Source organism: Phocoena phocoena, chromosome 12 (assembly GCF_963924675.1).
Source record: "Phocoena phocoena chromosome 12, mPhoPho1.1, whole genome shotgun sequence".
NCBI classification, from domain to species: Eukaryota; Metazoa; Chordata; class Mammalia; order Artiodactyla; family Phocoenidae; genus Phocoena; species Phocoena phocoena.
In genome coordinates this window covers 20,712,353-20,728,785 of record NC_089230.1, presented here as the reverse complement: position 1 = coordinate 20,728,785, position 16,433 = coordinate 20,712,353, and the positions used below count along the sequence as shown (strand labels likewise).

Genomic DNA, 16,433 nt, shown 5'->3' with positions numbered 1-16,433 from the left:
TCTGTTCTATGAATCGCGTTTAATTCCTGTGCTCAGACAAAAAGGGAAGAATTACCTTGGTAAATGCCACATAATGGATCAATTAAGTTACTCCCCAAATAAAGTACACTTTGTCATAGTATAAACACGCGTAACTCCTAACACTATTTTAAACACATTGATAGAGATATGTGCTTTATTTATTAATTGTACCCACAATAGTTAACACCCTCCTATATTATTGACCCCCCCCCAATGCCCTTCATCCCCAACGGCCTTCACTTTAACTTTTTGTTTGTTCAGGGAGTCAAGGAAGTAAAAAAAAAAAAAAAAAAAAAAAATTAATGCTATTTCTTGGATAGTAACTTTCCTTACCTCAAAGTGGTATGATAATGTGTTTTACTCTCCCTTATTCTTTTACTAGAAGCATACTCTACTTAATACTAGGTTGTGTTCCTACAGTTAGTTAAAAAACGTTAACCAAATGATACTATTCTGCTGGAGGAAGTCCAAGAAAGATGGGCTGGTGGAGTGCAAAGAGCAGCGGCTTTGGAGTCACATGGCTCTAGGTCGGGACACTGCTCTGCTACTTGCCAGGTATATAACCTTAAGCAAGTTCCCTAACTTCTCTTCATGCTTACATCTCTCTACCTGGCAGAGCTGCTGTAAGATTATGCATTACATATGTCCATACGGGGGCACAATGACTGGGGCAGAGTCTGAAGTTTATGTACAAAGGAGATGTGGCCTGTTTAATAAGTATCAAGAATGATTTTATACACTGGGTAAGTTCACAACTAGGAAATATTCATAACCTGTTTCAGAATACAATACATATAACAGAAAGTATGAATTATTGGTTCACTTCAATAATCTTTCTTTAATTTGGATCATGACACAATTCCATTCTCTAACACATACTTGTAAAAGAAGTTTCTAATTATTTCCTGCCTGCTTCAAAACTTTGTATGTCATGTATTTGAAAGATTTTTAAATTCTTAAGCAGTATAATATTATTAGCTGTGCTTTTAATGGCAATGTCACATTTAACTAGAGGAAACAATTACAAATAGGCCTGGCATGAATTGGTCTTACAGGTATCATGAAGTCACCCAAATGATACACAGAAGTGATTCTGGCACATTTGGATTTTGCTAGAATCTTTCTTTTGAATGTATGAGTGGGGAAGTGGATTAATTTCAATTAGAACCATTTGGAGAACAGGAATTTAAACACACACATCTAATATTTCACTTTGGCCCTTCACCTGGAGCAGCTGTGGACAGCCTTTCTAGAAGTCAGTCCAAGAGCAAAATAAATTTGGAAGTGGTTCATCTAGTTTAGGAGAAAAAAAAAAAAACCCAAAAAAACTCAAGTGTACGATGGGATATAAGAAAACTTGCAAAGAAGAATAAAAAAATATGGCATATTACACTCAAGGACATTTTGCAAAAAACTATGTGGAGAGAGGCCAAAAGTTATGGTTAAGCAACACTGTTAGCACTAAAGCTGCAAAGTAGGGGGAGGGTTCCTTTGGGGTGAAGAAGGCAATGGGCTTAAACAGAGAACGAATACATGTCACAGGAGAAAAACAACCCAAATGCTGGATATGAAATTTAATGACTAGGTGTCATTATTTTGAAACAGGCGTTTAAAACAAATCATCATCTCTATATGTATGATGGAGAAAAATTAAAAATCAAAACTTCTGATAAATATTGGGGATCCTGTCGACCACAAGTTCCCTCAAATTTAGGGGCAAATTTAGGTTACCTCCACTGGATTTAGTGGCATACTTATTTCATAATTTTAGGAAATTTGGACAGAATATATGCAAATTGAGAACCACCTCACATTATGACTTTAGGAGCATGGTTTAGAGACTGAATTGTCATGGATGCAACCTACTAAATATGATTCTAAGTGGAGTCTAATACCCCCAATTTTCCCCTAGCATTAATTTGTTTTTCTTTGAAAACGTCTTTTTAAGTGTCAGGGAGGGAGATCACAAGTTTCTAGGAAACAAGTCATGATAAATAAAAGGCATCTGTATAGTGCCCCTTATTTCTAAAGTTATGTGAGTATCAATGACAGTTCTTAGCATGTTCTCTTGATTTTTCTAAAGAGGAAAAAATAGGCTTTCATATTCCCCAGCCGTAATATTTCCCTCAGGGTCTGCAGTTCCTCAAATGAAAATTCTCGGAGAGCAAGTGTTTTCTGGAACATAACCCCGTCTACCGTGGAGAGCGGGAAGCTTTGGAGTGTGCTCTAACGTAGGAGAATGAGAACACAGGCTCACAGCTGGCCACAGAGAGCAGCCTGGGCAGAAGTCAGAGGGTGTAGCGGAGACACACTTACCTTTCTAAGTTTGAGGTACAGAGGAGTTTCAGATGTGACATGAAACATCAGATGTGAGAGCAATCCTAGAAGAGGAAAAAAGTGTCAAAAGGTTAAAGAAAAAAAAAAAGGCATTGAGAAAAACCATACCGATACTGTGTTAGGAGACATTTATATACAGAATGTGAGTTCAGGAATGCCAGGATCAAAAACTTCTTTCCGTCAATATGCCATCGTGTTATATTCCAACCTTCCAGAGACACACCTCTAAGTTCTTACAGGATTTTTAGTTTGCAAGGGACAATGTGGTGACGTGGTGACGAGCTGGGGCCATGGTGCCAGAATGCCAACATTCAGATCCAGGTGTCACCTGGAGCCACTCAGAAACCTCACACCACTTGCTGAACAGCTCTCTGCCTCAGCTTCTCGCCTGTAAAATGGAGATGATAACCATACCTATAGCCTAAAAGCCTTTTGAGGATTAAATGAGTTAACGTGAGTGAAGTGCTGAACACCGCACCTGGGAAGCAAGGTGCACTCCTGTAGTTGCAATTCTTTTCCAGAGACCCCAATTCACGTGAAAATTTCTCAGAGCCTCAGGAAGAAATCAGATGATAATCAGAACCTTTTGTAAAAGGGTCAACTAAGAACGTTATCCTTTAGGAAAAGGAAGCAAGTACCCAAGCAGGGCTGAGGGTGCACTGGGGAAGAGAGGGAAAAAGATGACAAAGAGCAAGGAAAGACCATTAAAAGGCCAAAACCAAACAAACAGGCAAACAAAAACCAAACCAACCAAACAAACAAACAAACCCAAAACCAAAAGGAACCTTTGCTTAACTGCAATTTTTTTTTCAAAGACAAGCTTATTACTCAGAGGAGAGGCCTGAAGGGCAGAACTTGTTGACAGTAAGCATACCCGTCTTTCTTGTAATTCAACCTAACCCGTAAGGAGGATGTTTCCCTTTCAATGACTAGATCAGCCTGTATTAGGGCCGCTTCATTTGGATGGATGGGAAGCTGTCTAAGAGGGAAGTATCTTTCTGCTAGGAAGTTTGTCTATGGAGATAAACACACACATAAATACAAAGATCTAATACATGTTGATCCCCAAACGTATTTTGAGGGGCTGACTCTTAAATTACTTGAAATTCTTCTTGTATACGACAACAGTCTTCAGGCCTGAGGAAAGGACTCTTTTATGGAGGATCATGTAGTTGACGTTATCTAGTTCTATAAACACAGCAAGAACACAACTTTTAACTACAGTCACTCCCTGGGGCCTGTATGTAGTTCTATCAATGTAGACAAGATATGCCTCACCGCTTTTAAGCTGAAACATCAAACGGAAAAGTGTCGTTTGATTTCCTACTTCTCCTTCCACCCTCTACCCCTCCCGACTTTGGTATGATGTCACACGAAATTACTTCCAGAAACTGGGAGGATTGAGCAGCCGTGTTATAAAACCTAAGTAAGAGGCTTACAGCTTTCTTATCTACAAGTTAATACTTACAGGGGCGAGAGAGTCTATCAATGATCAAGGCCATGGTAATTTTCCTGTTTTGTAAGAAATCTAAAATCTCAGCAGAATCACAACCTGCCGAATCGACCACATTTGTATGACCCATACAAGCACCTATCCCTCTACAAGACTACTACCACGACTCATAAATTTGGAAACCTGTATTTTAAACTTCATCCCTACTTTTAATCAAGACAGAAAACCTAACAGATTGCTTTTAACGTAATCTTTGTGGTAAAAACAAAAATAACATGGAGAATAAAATATTAGCCAGTTTCTGTACTTGGGTGCTTACTTACCTCTCCCCTGCACTCACCTTTTCTAAAGTTTTCCATTATGATTTTAAGATGTTATTTTCCCCAAAGAACGTTGACAACTATTTCCCACTTAAAGCTCTGGTTTAAAAAGAAATCGGGTTTAACTTGAGAATAACTCAGAAATTGGGCTTGTCCTAGGGTCCTGTGAAATCACAGGAGTTAGTACTCTAGAATCAAAATTTCCCCTACACACTTTTCACTTAGAAGTAAAGGTGCTTGCTTCCTTTGACAAGAGGTTCATAACACACAGTGGTGGTAAAGCTGGTTAAAGAAACTGTCAAAGGTTTTGTTTTGCATTATTTAACATTACATCATAGAATTAAAACCTGAAAATGGAAGTCTATCCATCTCAATCACTAAATCTGGTCAGGTGACAGTCTACAAAACTCTAAATTAAAAGTTTTTTCATCTTCTTACTGAAAATACCTAAACACTGTGCTGAGACTTATTTTTTAAAAATATTGAAGAAGAGAGCTTGGATTTGAAAAGGACAATGCCATACACTTTCTATGCCTCCTGTTCAGAGGCTGACGGACTGCCCAACAAACTCGCCACATTGAAAAACTGTTTAATAATTCTCCATAAAGGAAAGATTTTAAAAAGCTATGGCACCAATCAGGTAACAATAGATCAATCAGGTTTTCCTAAATGTAGTATTTGCAGTTGAAGCCTGGATAAGTAATTACATTCAAAGTAATGTACAGGGAGCTATCAATCCCCATTCATTCAGCTCACATTCACTGAGCCAAGAGCTTTGCTGGGGTTTGGAGATATAAAAATGAACACGACACAGCTGCTTTACTTCCAGCGAAAAGAATACACCTAAACCAAGAGCTACAGGGCAATGTGTTAAGTGTTATAATAGAGGTGTGCACAAAGGGCTGAGGGCCAAAGGAAAAAGCAATAAATTCTTTCTCGGAAATCAAGCAAGTGAGGGGAGAGATAAAAGAAGGTATGGTGATGTTTCCTTGTGATAAACTCGACATTTTCTTTACTGTGTTGTCAAAAGTAAGACAGTAATTTTAGGATTTGTGAACCGTTCTCATTGCAAGTGCTAAATTGGTCTACAAGCCAGTTTCATTGATGTTTGACACAGACTTCCAGTTATAAGATCCCAAGAATAAACATTTTAAAACTAAACGTGATTGATTTGTAGTATTTCCACCCAACACACACAATCCAGAACAGCACAAACACCTACGTGAATGAAACAGATACAAAGTTCAGAGATGTTTTGAAACATGAATGAATGAAAGACACATTCTAGAGACAGTGATATCATATTAACAATGCCTAAAATAAGTATCAATTTTTTTCTCTTCTTCTTAAAGCAAAAATAAAAGAATCACCTGATTATATCATGCTTAATATTTGTCTTTCTCTACTTCTGTGTTTAAAAAAAATAAGGAGGGTATTGAATCAACTTCTACTTAACATCATTTATTATGCATATCATATTCCTGCTTATAACACAGTTGTGACAGAACCTCCATTGTCCATTACACACTAGCCCCAAACTTAAGTAATTCTAATGTAAGCACGAGAAACCACGTCTCCTTTGGGGTGAATTTCCAAATTCCTCTGTGTTAAACTGAGGTCTCATTTTCCCTGTGCCTGGTTTTCACAAGAAGGTCCATTCCACCCCATGTGCTCCTTTTCAGCTGTCAATAAACAGAGGCAGTGAATTCCCCCACGGTTTCACAAAGCTAGTCAGGCAGAGCCATTCATTCCTTCAGGAAAACAGGGCATTGATTTCAGTGAGTTCCCAGGGAGCAGCTGCAACAAAGAGATCAAAGGCCCACCTCTCTTTCCCTCCACTGCTTTCATTAGGCCAGGCCCAGACAAACAGCGACAGGTTTCCTCGAGACAAGGAGAGGGCCGGCAGACCACCTCATGGTTCAATTCAAATTCATCCGTTTCCTACATTCCAGTGACAGTCCAGAATGCTAACCATGACAGACCAGCACAATCACCCGGCATAATATACTGCTCGCTAGTTCATCCAAGGTCAGAGGGAGAAAACAAGCGCTGAGGGAAGTCCTCCGCTTCTAGGGCCCGCTGAGCCACGACGGCCCCCCGACATTCCATAAATAAACTAGGCCCGCTCACTCTCCCTTTCTTTCTCCACCCTGCAATCCCATAAGCAATGGTCTCACTTAATCTGCAGTTTCTTTCGTGTCACCATACCTACACCACCGGGACACTCTATTCTCAACCTAATGGTTCTGCTGATGATAGGAGGCCTGCTACACGCACTGCCCTTCTTGGTTCACACCCAGTAAACTACTACCGTATGATGAACTGAGAGCTGTAACTCCTGGGGCTTCCCTCAGGCCTCATCTCCAGAGAAGGCCACGCGACCTAAAGAGAGACTCCGTTTGCATAAATTCTGTTTGCAAAACACAAACACGAACAGAGATAGAACAGTTAGCTTTTTGGTGTGAGCTAGGTAATCACCGAAACTGGTAATCCAAGCTCTTAAATGACAGTCTGTGGGTGAATGAGGGGTGTGTGTGTGTGTGTGCGTGTGTGTGTGTGTGCGCGCGCACGCACGCGCATGTGAGTGAAGAGGGTTAGCGAGGGGGGAGGGGAGAACCAGAGGGACTAGGAAAGAAGGTGGATTATCCTGATTCGTTACCTACACTGAACACACAGAATTTAAAGATTTCCAAAGTCTCCACTGAATTCCGAACTGCTACTTTGACACCGCGCTCACGAGAGCCCGTAACAAAATGCGTTCATTTTATTGTGCTCCACTCCATTTCTGCTGCTAATCCTGAGTAAACATGGGAATAGATGGGTTAAGTTTCAAAATTCCTAAACCAAAAAGAAAATAAACAATACTGGAATGAAAGGTATGGAGAACTCACTCCATGACACAGAACACAACCTTCCCACGTGCCCATCTTAGGAGCTTCGGGACTGACCTGGGGGGTCCATTCATTGATTATTCATTTGACTGCCAAAGATGCCATTTTGTATAGGGTACTGAACAGTCCTCAAGGTAAAGACTTTCACTTTTCTCAAACTGGGACAGAAATAAACTTAGAAAATACAGAACTCCCAACTGCACAGGAAAGGTAGTGGAATTCTTGGTAGGCTCAGTGTGACAGTTATATTAGGAACCTCAAAGCTGACTCTGGCACTGATTCACTTTGGCCTCTGTGTCTCCCTACTCTTCCAAAATGGAGACAGAAACATCCGTGAAGAATTCCTTTACAAAGTATTGTGAAATAATCGTTCCTCAAAAACGATGTACTTCATCGAAGAAAGCTGGTCTTAGGAGTATAACCTCCTTCTATAACAGATCACTCTAATTCAATAGAGCTGCTTTGGAAACTCGCTACGTTTCTATAAATCAAATTATTTTTTAAAAGCAGTCAGAAAATTTACTACTCGAAGAAAGGCTATGGCAAATGATGACATATACTCATCAATTCACTTATATACTTTTCAAAAGCATTTACAAAGCACTTAGAAACATCAATTTGATCTTCACCATAACCATCTGAGATAGGTGGTTTTAGGAATTTCTATTTTTGAATGAGGAAAAAAGCCTCAAGAGAGGTAATAAATTGATTTGCCAAAGTCACAGAACAAATAAGTATATGAGTCACAACTTTAAATATTGTTTCTAAATCTCATGCTGTTTCCTTTGCCCCTAGCTACCACCTCTGCATGTAATTATTCACTGACATTCTCCGTAATTGTATTAAATAAGTAATAAGAATCTATTTCTAAGCCCAATGCATCGTACCGCTCATTCAAGGAGGCAGTGTTTAAGAGTACGGACTCTGGTGTCAGGTTCACATTCAAATTTTAGTGTCACCTTTTAGTAGTTTTGTAAATTAAGCAATTTAACAGTATTTCCAGAACCTCGGTTTCCTCATCTGTAAAAGAGGAATAATACCTTCTTTCATAGGGCTTGCAAAGGACAGAATTAGATAACCTGTGTAAAGCAGCTAGAGCAGTGTTAGCATATAAGAAATGCTCAATAATGGTAGCTATTATCACTGATGTTGAAAATCAAACCAATATAAAACTTGTGAAAAGGGGGAAAATGCTTCCTTTTCAATAAAAAGACACACAATTTAACTTTCAGCCTCTAGATTACATGGTTCCCTCTAGCACTAAAAATTTAGCACTCAAGTCTAGGATTTTATGGGGCCAAGTAATAAACCAAGATCAAACTGTCATAAAAGATAAGCTACTATACAAAATAGAAACACTAATTGGTCTTAAAAAAAAAAAAACTGAGGCAAGTCCATGGTTGCTATAAAGCAGCAATGTTGTTTTTCTGTACAATCAGTTCTACTTCTTGCCCTTTAACCATTTTAAGTAGAAATGTATTGGTGTTAGGCAGAAATTCACAGACTATTGCCACATGAAGAGAAAAATACCTAATAGGAATACTTGTTTTATGTAGCTAGTGCGTTAAAGTTTTCAAAGAATACATGTCTTACTTCATTTGACCCTCATGCTACTCACTAGGAGAACATGGATTAACTTTCTAGCACAAGAAAAGACTGCCAGTGATAAAAGGCAAACCTTACTTTTTAACTCCTTGTCTCATTTTTCATGACCCCTTATTGATAGATGATGGTATGTAGATGCTACAGTGCAGAGTGTACAAAATACTATGGGAAGACAGAGACAGGCCAGTAAGTCTTGGAGAGCCAGAAAAGGCTTTGAAAGTAGATGGCATTTATCCAACTTTTACCTAGTACACAAGCACGTCTAGAATATTCTTGGTTGTTCTTGAGCTTCATGGGATTTTCTCTGAATTCTGAATATGTCATTCAGTGATTTAGTTGTCCTTCGCTGCTTTTGCTGATCTGCAAACTTCAATGGTTCCCCCTTTAAAAATTTTTTTTATCCACTGTTTTGATATTTAAAAAGGCAGGGAATTGAGGCCACTGTTCTTTGACTCAACACCACTTAAGGCTCCTTCTAATTCTATATTTCTGTGATTTTTAAAAATTACTGCTCATTCTTACATTGCATTACCTACTATATAACACATCAGTTTAAATGTGCTTGTTTATCTATAGCCTATTAACACTGAGAAATTTTTTTTTTTCCTTCACTACCATTTATCTCAGAAATTAATAGTTGGGAAGAACCCTCAAGAATGTCTAAGGAGGGCTTCCCTGGTGGCACAGTGGTTGAGAGTCCGCTTGCCATCGCAGGGGACACGGGTTCGTGCCCTGGTCCGGGAGGATCCCACGTGCCGCGGAGCGGCTGGGCCCGTGAGCCATGGCCGCTGAGCTTGCGCCTCCGGAGCCTGTGCTCCTTAACAGGAGAGGCCCGTGTACCAAAAAAAAAAAAAAAAAAAAAAAAAAAGAATGTCTAAGGAAGCATGTCTCACTAAAGAAACTCAGTCCATAGCTGTGGAAGTTTGATGGTTATTTCTTTCTTATGAAGGGCTAAGAATTGCCTTTTTATAACCACCTCTAATTGTCTTCTCCAACAATATGAAACAAACATATTTTTTAACAAAACACATTCAGATATTTGAAGGCAATTTTAACAATCCCTTACCTTGAGCTATTAATTTGAGACTGTTCTTTCCTAATATAGATTATTAGTGCTATAAGTTTCCCTCTAAGCACCGCTATAGTTGCATCCTAATTATTTGGAAATGTTTCATTTCCATTCAGTTGAAAATACTTCCCAATTACCCTTTTCATTTATGTCACATGGGTTATTTGGTAAAATTCACCAGTGTGACCATTTGGGTCTGGGTTTCTTTTCTGGAAGGTTTTTGGTGGTGGTGGTGGTATTGTTTGTTTTTAATATATACTATTAATTTGATGTCTTTAATAGATACAGAGCTGTTCAGGTAATCTATTTCTCCCTGAGGGAGTTTTGGTAGTTTGTATCTTTCTAGGATTTGGTCCATTTCATCTAAGTTCTCAAATTTGTGGGTAGAGATTGTAGTATTCTCTCATTAGCCCTGTAAAATCCATGAGGTCAGTAGTCATGGCTCCTCTTTCCTTCCTGATACTGGTAATTTATGTCTTCTCTCTTTTATCCTTGGTTAGCCTCGCTATATGTTTATCATTTTATTAATCTTGTTCAAAGAAACCAGCTTTCCGTTTTGTTGATTTTTCTTTATCATTTTCCTATTTTCAATTTTGTTGACTTCTCTAATTTTTATTATTTACTTTCTTCTGCTTGCTTTAAGTTTAATTTGCTCTTCTCTAGTTTCATAAGGTAGAAACTTCAATTATTGATTTTAGGTTTTTTTCTAATATAAACATTTAATGCTATAAATTTCCTTCCAAGCACTATTTTAGCTGCATCCCACACATTTTTAGACTATATTTTCACTTTATTTTAAAATATTTTTAAATATTTCGTGAGACTTCTTTGATGCAGCAGGCATTATTTAGAACTGTGTTCATTTCCAAATATTTGAGAATTTTTACACTAACTTTTTGTTATTAACTTCATTTCCACTGTTGTCTGAGAATGTATTTCGTATGACTGGCATTCTTTGAAATGTAACATGTTCTGTATGGCCTAGAATGTGCCCCTGGGTTATTTAGAAGTGTGTTGTTCAGTTATAAGATACTTTTCCAGATACCTTTCTGTTCTGATTTAATCTTTGTATGATTTAAACCCTTTTAAATTAATTGTCTTGTTTTTTTTTTACCCAGAATATGGTCTATCTTGATAAAGTTCTGGGCATGCTTGAAAAGAATGTGTATTCTGCTTTTGTTGGGTAGAGTGTTCTATAACTGTCAATTAGGTCAAGCTGGTTGATAGTGGTGTTTTAACCTTCTATATCTTTATTGGTTTGTTATCTACTTGATGTATCTGTTCAGAGAGGGTACTGAAATCTGACTACATTTGTGGATGTGTCTATTTCTCCCTGTATATACTGAAACCCTGTTATTAGGTGCATAAATATTTAAGAGGATTTTTTTTGAAGAATTTACCACTTTATCATTATGAAAGAACCCTCTTTCTCCCTGGCAATATTCTTTGCTCTAATTTCTACCCTGTCTGATATTAATATAGCCACTCCAGGTTTTTTTTTAAAAACTTATTTATTTTCTTCTATTTTTTTTTTTTAGCTGCATCGGGTCTTAGTTGTGGCATGCAGGATCTTTGTTGAGGCATAAGGGATCTTTCGCTGTGGCACACGGGCTTCCAGGGCACATGGGCTCTGTAGTTGTGACACGCAGGGTCCACAGCACATGGACTCTCCCATTGAGGCACGCGAGCTCAGTAGTTGTGGTGCATGGGCTTAGTTGCCCCTGGCATGTGGGATCTTAGTTCCCCGACCAGGGATTGAACCCACATCCCCTGCATTGCATGGCAGGTTCTTTACCACTGGACCACCAAGGAAGTCCCCACTCCAGGCTTTTTTTTTTTTGGCTGTGTTGGGTCTTCGTTGCTGCGCCCAGGCTTTCTCTAGTTGCAGCGAGTGGGAGCTACTCTTCATTGCAGTACACGGGCTTCTCTTTGCAGTGGCTTCTCTTGTTGCGGAGCATGAGCTCTAGGTGTGCAGGCTTCAGTAGTTGCAGCACACGGGCTCTAGAGCTCAGGCTCAGTAGTAGTGGCACACAGGCTTAGTTGCTCCACGGCATGTGGGATTTTCCCAGACCAGGGATCGAACCTGTGTCCCCTGCATTGGCAGGTAGATTCTTAACCACTGAGTCACCATGGAAGTCTGCAGGCTTTTTAAAAAATTAGTGCTGAAGTGTATATTATTTTCCATCCTTTAGCTTGCAATCTATTTATCTTTATATATATGTTATGCACTTTTTTTGCAGGCAGCATAGAGTTAATCCTTGTTTGCTTTTTCTTTTTGAACCTAATCTGATATTCTTTGCCTTTTACTGAGAGTATTTAGACCATTTATACTTAATGTGATTATTGATATGGTTAGGTTGAAATGTCGCACCTTGCTTTTTTTTTTTTTTGTATTTGTCCCATCTGTTCTCCATTCCCTTTTCCCTTTTTCCCTGCCTTCTTTTGAACTATTTTTTTTTCTGATTTATCTCCTTTGCCTTATGACTATTTTTTATGCTTTAGTGTTGATTTAGGGTTTATGGTTATATCCTTAACTTATTACAATATCCCTTTAAGGGATACTGTACTTCTTCACATATAGTAAAAAAAACTTTAACATTATATTTCAATTTTTTTCCCTCCTGACCTTTGTGCAATTATTGTCACACCTTTTATATGTTATAAACCCCAACTCCACTATTACTATTTTGTTTAAATGATTACCTTTTTAAAAAGATTTAAATTTAAAAAAGCAAAACCTTATACATTTACCCAGGTGTTTACCATTTCTGGTGCTCTTTATTTCCACTTGGTATTATTTTCTTTCTTCCTGAGGGCTTTAACATTTCTTGTAGTGTGGGTCTAATGGTGACTAACTCTTTAAGGTTTTGAATGTCTGAAAATGTCTTTATTTCACTACCTTTTTTCAAAAATATTTTCATTAGCTATAGATTTCTAGGTTAACAGTTTTTTCTTCCATTACTTTAAAGACATTGCTCCACTGTCTTCTGGCTTGCTTTGCTTTTGATGAAAAGTCTGCTGTCGTTCTTTGTTCCTCTAAATTTATAGTTTCTCCGTTCGCTACTTTAAAATCTTTCTCGTTATTACTGGTTTTAAATTATCTGATTAATGTTGTGCCTTGGTGTCATTTTCTTCATTTTCTTTTTTTTTTTTTTTTGGTAATTGCTAGCTTTTCATTGAGCTTCTGAGATTTGTGGGCTTATGGTTTTCATTAAATCTAGCAAATTTTCAGCCATTATTTTAAAAAGTTTTTTTTCTGTTCCCTCCCTCCTTTGGAGACTCTAATTACACAATAGTTTTGGCTGTTTAAAGTTATCCCACAGCTCACTGATGGGCTTTTTTCCCCAGGATTTTTGTGTGTGTGTTTTATTTTGTGTAATTTCTATTGCTGTGTCTTCAAGTTCTTGCAATCTTTCTTTCTGCAGTGTCTAGTCCGCTGTTAATCCTATCCAGTGTATTTTTCATCTCAGATGTTTATGTTGTCTCTAGAAGATCAATTTGGGTCGTTTTATAGCTTTCATGTCTTTTCTTAACAAATTTATGCTTCCTCTATTATCTTGAACATACAAAACTTAGTTATACTAATGTTTTTAAATCTTCATTTAGTGAATGTTATTAAAATCTTATTAAATTACTTAAATAAAATGTTTATTAACTTAATATCTTTGTTTATTAAATCTGTTTCATTTCTGAGTCTATTTTTATTGATTGAATTTTCTCTTACTACTGAATTTTCCTATTTCTTTGCATATCTGGTAAATTTTGATTGAATGCTAGACATTGTGTACTTTACCTTGTTAGGTGCTGGATATTTTGTGTTTCTTTATATATTCTTGAGCTTTGTTCTGAGTTGGAGTTAAGTGACTAGAAACAATTTGACCCTTTTCTTTTCTATTTTAATTTTTTGTCCGCGCCATGCGGCATGTGGGGTCTAACCCGTGCACCCTGCAATGGAACCGTGGACTCTTAACCACTGGACGGCCAAGGAAGTCCCACAGTGTGACCCTGTAAACCAGAAGTCTGCAAATTATGGTGCACAAGCCAAATTTGGCCCAGAGTCTATTTATGTAAATAAAGTTTTATTAGAATACAGCCACCCCCATTCATTTACATATTGTCTATGACTGCTTTAACATTACAATGGCAGAGCTAAGTAGTTGCAGCAGAGGTCATATTGCCTGTAAAGCCTAAAGTATTTTCCATCTGGCCCTTTACTAAAAAAGTGTTATGATTCCTCTTTAATGGCTTACTTTTAAGATTTTTTTTGTTTTGTTTTTTTTGGCCGCACAGTGCAGCTTGTGGGATCTCAGTTCCCTAATCAGGGATCGAGCCCAGGTCCACAGCAATGAAAACCTGTGTCCTAGTCACTGGACCACAAGGGAATTCCCACTTTTAAGATTTTTTAGGTAGGATCAGGGCAGCCTTTAGTCTAGGGCTAATTTTGCCTCACCACTGAGGCAATACCCTTCTGAGCATTCCATCTAATGCCACTTGTATTACAAAGTTTTTCTACTCTGAATGGTGGGGATGCACACTTCCCAGCCCTACATGAGCTAACCTTCCCTTCCCAGTGGTTTTTCTCCAAGCCTTGGGTAGTTCTCTCGTAAGCACGCACCAATCAGCACTCAGCTGAAGACTCCAAGGGAACCCTCTGAAGATCTCCAGAGCTCTCTTCTCTCTGGTCCTCTGTCCTGCAAATTCTAGCTGCTTCAACCTCCCTGAATTGCCAGTTTAATCACCTCAATTCAGGGTGACTACTGAGCTGTGTCTGGGTTCCCCTCTTACACTGTGGCCTTGGGCACATCATTTGTTTCCTTTATCTCAGGGTTAACTGTCTTATGCCACTTGTCACCCAATGTTTGAAAACCTTTGTTTCAAATATTTTATGGGGCTTTGTTTGTTTGTTTGTTTTGCTAAGGAAGGATAATAAATCCAGTTCCTGTTACTACATCATGATTGGAAGTCATGGTAGAAGTCCCCTCAGTACGATATTCCAATTCCTTACATTTGCATTAATGTTTTATATTTTTAAAGAAGTACTGACAAATCAACACTATCTCATTTCATCCTCTCCACATTGCTAAAGTGTAGAGATCACAAAAAATGCAAAAAATTTTCTGGGGTCACATTACAGAGCAGCTCATGTCTCCTAGTCATTTTCTCTTCCATAAAATATACATAATTTTTTTCAAAATTTACTATATGTAATGACATAAATTATAAAAGACTGTCTTCTCTACAAAGTACACTGTAAAATAATTTATTACTAGTATCTCAAGCTTATAAAACTGAGCAATATCAAATTAAAGGATTAATAGTTACTGAATGTTGCTAATGGCCAGGTCTATCACCTCAATTAATCCTCATGAGCCTCACAACTATTATTATTTCAATTCTATAAAAGACAAACTGTGGCTAAGAAAGCCTCATTAACTTGCTTATAGTGTACTTATTGGAATCACAGCCAGAATTCAAGCCAGGCTACACTTGGTTCTAAAACTTGTGCTAGCCACCATTCTGTCTGCTCTTAATTTATAGCTCTTAAAAAGCACACTTCTGGAACTAAATTCTGATAGAACACTCTAAATTTTCAGTAACAAAATGGCATTAGGAATCATTTACTAAAAATATCAATATCTACTCATTTTTACCAAAGAACTTCTAATCAAACAAGCACTGAAAAGAAAATGAAGTATATTCTCAGAAGAAATTTCAAACCTAGCTTTTCTCCCAGTAATCCTAGAAATACACAGATGATTGAGATTTTAGTTGCTTTTTTCACTTACCTATCTCTGTGGTCACGAGGCAACAAGAGAAGGTTGTATTAGGCAAAGTCAGTAACCACTATACAATCCATTTTCCCTATCCCACTTTCCCATCTTTGTAAACAAAACACACAAAAATTATTACTCTCGTAGAGTTCATCTTCAAGTGAAAGGGAGACAGATAAGTAAAATATATAACAGAAGGTGGTTAAAAAAATAAAGTACTGGGACTTCCCTGGTGGTGCAGTGGTTAAGAATCTGCCTGCCAATGCAGGGGACACGGGTTCGAGCCCTGGTCCAGGAAGATCCCACATGCTGCGGAGCAACTAAGCCCGTGCACCACAACTACTGACCCTGCGCTCTAGAGCCCGTGAGCCACAACTACTGAGCCCACGTGCCACTGCTGAAGCCTGCGTGCCTAGAGCCTGTGCTCTGCAACGAGAAGCCACTGCAAGGAGAAGCCCGCGCACCACAACAAAGAGTAGCCCCTGCTCGCTGCAACTACAGAAAGCCCGCATGCAGCAACGAAGACCCAACGCAGCCAAAAAATAAATAAAAACAAATAAATTTATTTTTAAAATAATAATAAATAAATAAAGTATTGTAGTGATAGGAAGTGCTGGGAGTGTAAGGCAGGGAGAAACAGTGGTAATTTGAAATAAGGTAGTCAGGGAAGGCCTGGATGCGGAGATGACAATTTTGCAAAGATTTAAAGGAGGTAAGGAAGTGAGTCATGTGGCTATTTGTGGGAACAGTAATTGCAAAACCCCAACGTAGGAACAAGAATATTGGTATGGCTAAAGCAGTGAGTGAGGGGGAGCAGTACAAGGTTAGGTTAGATCAGAGGTAATGGGGGCCCATATCATGTAGAAGTTGATAAGCCTCTGTGAAGAGAGGCACCGGAGTCACTGGAGCAGAAAAGTAACATGATCAGACTTAAGAGTTTTAAATATTTTATCTGGCTGCCATTTG

The 16,433-nt window shown here is 38.3% G+C and overlaps 1 protein-coding gene across 1 annotated transcript in view; it reads right to left on the bottom strand.

Moving 5' to 3' along the window:
* PLAGL1 (PLAG1 like zinc finger 1) overlaps nucleotides 1-16,433 on the bottom strand; it is a 67,381-nt gene that overhangs the window by 28,505 nt on the left and 22,443 nt on the right. The window contains exon 4 of the mRNA XM_065888965.1: nucleotides 2,338-2,402. The gene's annotated coding sequence lies outside the window, so the exon portion shown is untranslated. The remainder of the gene's footprint in view (nucleotides 1-2,337; nucleotides 2,403-16,433) is intronic.